The sequence below is a fragment of the Dendroctonus ponderosae genome, unplaced genomic scaffold, assembly GCF_020466585.1.
Source record: "Dendroctonus ponderosae isolate FM_Combo_2020 unplaced genomic scaffold, Dpon_F_20191213v2 Dpon_F_20191213_4, whole genome shotgun sequence".
Classification (NCBI taxonomy): Eukaryota; Metazoa; Arthropoda; class Insecta; order Coleoptera; family Curculionidae; genus Dendroctonus; species Dendroctonus ponderosae.
Genome location: NW_026018611.1, coordinates 8,816,381 through 8,822,256, shown reverse-complemented (window position 1 = coordinate 8,822,256; position 5,876 = coordinate 8,816,381).

The following is a 5,876-nucleotide window of genomic DNA, read 5'->3' as shown; positions in this document are numbered from 1 at the left end:
TTAATTTTAGAATTATAATTATTTTACAAAATTATTGCTTGATTAATTATGCAATTAGTTCAAGACGTTGAAGTACATATATTGTACGTTTCACTAACAAAATTATATGCCAGCTGCACAATCGATATTTCGTTTAATAAATGGCATACGCTTTTAGTACATAATTTGCGATAATTTACGGTTTGGTAATAAGAACGGAAACTGTAAGTAGCAAGAAAATTGTATTTAATTTTAAATCCAAAATTATTACTTTATAGACTTTCACTTAATATGATAATTGGTGAATTGATATAATTCATCGACACGAAAATCTTAGTAGACAAGAACTAGTGCAAAACAAACTAGACAAGTAAAAGCGCTAAAAAACCTACATAGCAAGAAAAGAATATTTTAGAGAAATAGGTTTATTGATTGGTTCACTTGGAGGTTTATGTATAAGGAAGCACGACTTTAAAGTGTAAATTGTCTATCTTAAAAGCTTATTACTTTTATTAATGGGAAAAATGGTTTACCAACGTTCAAATATTTTCTAGCACTGTTTCATATTGTCTTTTTATTGCTCTTTTCATTATTTATTTAAAATGCATTGTTCTATTCATCTGTGTAGTTTAAAGTAGCTTTTAAAAACTTCGGTTCGTGTGAAGTAAACTGGCGTTTATTAATCACAATTTCGTCTTACAACGCTTAATTCAAGCCGTTCACGACCAATTCGAAGCAGCGATAGCAAACTTCGTGTCTATCATCCTAAACGTGCCAGCAAGAAAAATGATACTTATTTAAATAAAAGGTGAAATCCGGGTCATTTATTTGTTCACTGGAATCGCATTAAGCTATCAGAAAAGCGGCAATTTTTTTATTTTAATTAATTTCCGCCTGGCTAGCGCTATGTCAAGCTTTAAAACAGAGAGATAAAATGCTTGCCAAGTGACAGCCGCCATTTTTCTCTTTAAGCTTCAGTTGTTCGCAGATAGAGAGGAGGATGGGCAAAGGGAGAAATTGCTGCAGTTATACGCATCAGGCAGCTGGCCAACTCATGATGTTTGTGAATGACAATAGAAATCCATATAACATTTTTCTGGAAATGTTGCAGCAAACAAAAGCGCTTTGAAAAAGGAAAAATTAATCTGGCTATTTATTGGTAGTTGGTCTCACAGTTTATTTAATAAATTGTTCAGTTAGAGAATTAATATGAAAATATGCTGATATTGAGATCTAATGAAGGGTTCCAGGACTTTTATTTTTGTTAATCGCAATTTTTTTGATGTGGTGATTATTTTTGCCATCTTCAAATTCAAAAAGGAATACTTGAAAATCTACAGTATGACGAACATACTAGTATGCCTGCAGAACTGAACAATAAAGAGTCATTTTTCCGTCTCCAGCTCTATCGCAGCACGTTTCAATGAAACATTTGCCAAAAGCACTAACGACTTTTTTCACACGTTTAAATCGAGCCATTTGGACAAATACCGTTACTAAATTTAATAAAGCTCGTGAAATCTAAGCTAATGCTCGAACCATTAGTTTTTGCGTGTAAGTGCCCGCCATTCTCATGCATAATATATGCTCTAGCTAACCCCAAGGCTCTTTAATCATTTTTCATCTTAAGAGAAATTGAATTTTTTGTTATTATAAAGTTTAGATTTTCCATGGAAATGTGCTCCGTCACGTTCCTAAATGTATTACTTCTTTAGGTTTCGGGAAGTTATTTAAGGAAGAGCGGCTGAGTTGCAACCAGTTTTGTTTTCATTAATTCGAAATTGCCAATCATTTATCGTCGTTATTTTCTATAGGTGAAGAACCCTTGAGTGTTTAAAATATAAACGTAATTTCCTATTTAAACGACTATGAATTATTCTCGGAATATAATAAAAAATAAATTTTATTCAAAATATTTAAGGTTTTTGGTGAAAAATTTCACATTTTACGGTTGAAACTGTAAAATCGTTATACACTATAATCAGCTGGGAAGAACTGAAAGTTTCAAAATTCAGATGTTGGATTGAGTTTCAAAGACAGCATTCCGAAGTACATAAGTCTTGTTACTAAAGAGCACAAGTGTATAGAAAGGTGACTTCCAGTCTCACTTCGCATTATCAGTTTTCACCGTTTACAAGAATGCACAGTTCGACGCTGTAAGATAGCTCCTACTGAACAAATGTGATTAAACGGTGAATTTCAGATCTTATATAGTATAGTGTATATTAAAAAAATTGACGCAACGAATTTCAATATTTTGTTTAGGCTCGTTCTGGTGCTTACTTTGATCAAAGTCGATAGATTCTTAATGATAGCTTACGTGAACTGCAGTCAAACTGATTTCACCCATCAGGGTTCGGTTGTAACCACTTTCGCTTGCTTCGAAAAATTTATTTCCACGTTCTCAGAAGATACAATTTGTCGGCAATAAGCAAAACTTTATGGATTTCTTCCTTTCCTTAGGCAGTTGATTAGATCTATTCAACAAAGGAGATAAACCATATTCATGTTTGCTATTTGCTATAAACTTTAAGTGCTGCGGAACATAATTGCAAAATTCACCACAAATATGCCTTAGCTCCGATGCCTTAGACAACCAATATATGGTTCGATGCAGGGTTGATGTTATGAGTTTTAAGTAGTTTTTGCAATTATTTAAATATATTCATAGTTTGTCCTTTGACCGTTTTGAACGAACTGCATTGGATTATTTCTTAATAAAAAAACATTTTAATCCGAAGGTAAATTTGCATTTTCAAAAGCAAATATATTTGAAGACTAAACGAAATACAAAATATATTGTTACGTATTGTTCGAGAAAAGCAGTAAAATAAAACAGGCCCGTTTTAAAGCACTCTGTATATGAGAGTCATAACGGAAAAAATATTGAATTACTCCGTTTTGAGCGCTTGCGTTAAAGATATACTTTATTTCTTGAAATTTATCAAATTGTTGCGACCTTATATTATTCCCTTCACATAAAAGGAAATATTGGGTTTACTGTATAAGATAAGAGGCTGTTGTTTGCTTTAGTAATATATGAGAAGTTTGTTGAAATTTCAATTACGCTTGACAAAAACTCAATATTCACTTCACTTTTAAGCTTTGTATAGTTAGAACTCTCATTGCTATGTAGCTGCTTAAAAATTATGAATCCTTTGAACATTGCTAGATGCTTAAGTTCTGCTGTCTCACTGTCGTAAAAGTAGAACGGAAATTTTCAAAGTGTCGACGAAATCGTTATCTTTTTTACCCCCATAGGCCATTATTTATACATTCTTGTTCCAAGTGTATACATTTCCTTAGACTTTTCAGACTATAGGTATTCCGCAAATAGTGACTAAGTGTTTTTGCAGCGTTTCCAAATTAATTTCTGCGCACAATAGTCGAATGCCGTATAGAAAATTAAAACTTATTACAAAGAGCTACACGATGTGGTCTGAATTGAAAAGTCCCTATCGATTTTTAACAATTTAAATTCTCGGCAACGCATACAAACTGGCACCGTATCAATAGATTGATTGATGATGATAGGGCATCCACGCTAATTACTCGTATTGTTTGTGAGGCTTGAACCGAAGGCACTATCTGCGCTTATTATCTTCTGAGTTAAGTTCCTATTGCAGATTTACCAGACAATTTGCGGTTGTTTTATTGAGATTAGATGATATTTATCCCCAATTGACTATCGTTAATTGATTAATGTCTAATGAATAATTCTCCAATTAAATTACAGAGTAATTAATGAGGTACTGTTTTCGGTATGCGAAATAATAATCTTTTTATATGCATCCCTGGGACCTCTCATTACCAAAACCCAAACTAATAAAACGATTTTAACATACTAATACATACGATCAGTTCTCATTTGTTTCATCCATTTCCATCCGTTTAATTTAGTCATCTAATTTTAAAGGTAAGCGCTATAAAGAGTATTAAGCAAATAATTTGTTTTGTCTTCTTGTTTTAATTTCTCGTGCTGGGTACAGCTTTATGGGCGTTTTGAGAAAATAATGCTAATGGGGTTTTACAAAAAATGTTTTTGATTGTATATACGAACTCATTTATTTAAATACAAAAGTAGGCTGACTTGCTTTCAGTGCTCACTGAACTTTTTTCAGGATTGCAAATTCCTTCATTATACAGTACTATGTAACATAGTACTGTATAATAGTACTTCATTATATAGTACTATTATACAGTACTATGTAAAACAGTACTTTAATACTACGCGAAATCAAATAATAATAAAATACGTAAAGCAAAATGTATTTGTTGAAATTACAATTTGACACTAAACACCTTTCTTTTTTCATTCTACAGTGTTAAAAATATATATTTTATATCTCTGTAGCAGTAAATCAATGGCGGGCGAAAGAGTAACCAAGTAAAAGTACTTTTAAGCGTGGATCAACAGTGCTTGTGACCAAAGCCAAAAAATAAAGTGCCGTGTTGAAATTACGAGGTGAACATTTAACAAATTACGCAAAAAACTGTGTTTTACACAAAGTATATAAACCTTTCTCCGCCTAAGCGAATGTTACGATGTTAAGTCTTCAGTGGTTTGGTCTACGGCGTAGAAGCATGGACACAGAGCAACATATAACAAATCCAAAGCTTCCAGATGTGGTGTTACTGCTAGCTACTGAAGATACCATGGATCAATAAAGTGAAAAATATTGAAGGTGGCTCAATCAGGAACCACCTGTACCGGAATATTGAAGTCCTCCCCAGAATAAAAAAGAGAAAGTTGCAATGTTTGGGTCACATGATGAGGGAAAAATATTCATTGCTAAGAAATATAATGCTAGGCAAAATTAAGAGGCAAACGAGAGTTTCAGGCTTACGAAACCTAAGAGACTGGTTCAGCTGTAGTTCCAAGAAACTATTTAGAAGTGCTGCCAACCGAATGCGAATAGCCTTGATCATTTGCAATCACTCATATGAGTGGCACCTGCAGAAAAAGATAAAATTAAAGTGTCTGTTTCCTTCACAATTCTTTGATACTCTTTTTGGAGGACAATACAGTATAATTTTTTACGATTAAAACTGGTCCGCCATGGGTATTTTGTTACGGATTACTGGAATTGCAGTGATTAAGTTTGTTAAATATAAAAACATAAACCTAATTAGACAAAAAATAAATGCGTATTTAAAAACACTTGCAGCAACCGACATCATTTTTTTCTAATCGATGGCAACTTGGTGAAAGAGCAAACTAGGCAAAAGTATTCTTAAGCCCGAAATCAATTATAAAACTTTTACTTGAGATTTGTATGTTGTATCAGCTCTCGTTATCCTTCCTGCATCAACCAGGTTAACCTAATGCCTGAAATTTTTAATGAAAACTCGTTTTCAACTTTGAATAAACTATCAAAGTTTCGAGCTATCATAAAAATATTTATAAAAGCTGCCTTTACATTTTCCTTACTTCATTAAACTGAACTTTACCAAGCAGTAATTAATTTATGTATAATGTAATAATTAATGAAGTTATGCTTAGATTGCTTACCTTACATTTTTACATACTTTGTGATGTTTTCAGATCACTTTCCAAAAAAGTTATTGGAACCTATATCTCTCTGATACAGAGCAAACTTTCTGTTTAAAACAAAGTGAAAATTGGTTGTATATGGTTGAACGCTTATTTATTTAAAATAACAATAAATACTGAAAATTTTTTCTGGATTTATGAGTACCGAATTTTGTTTATTATTAGCTCAAATACAAGGTGAAATTTGATACTCTCTGAAGTTTAATGGGGAAACATTGGTATTTAACAGGTAAAGTAAAATGATTTAAATAAGTTCTATATTGTTGAGGCGGATTCATTTTTACAAACTTCTTTTTGGGTATTTCGCCTCAAAAATTTTTGTCTTTAAAAAAGACAGAATTTC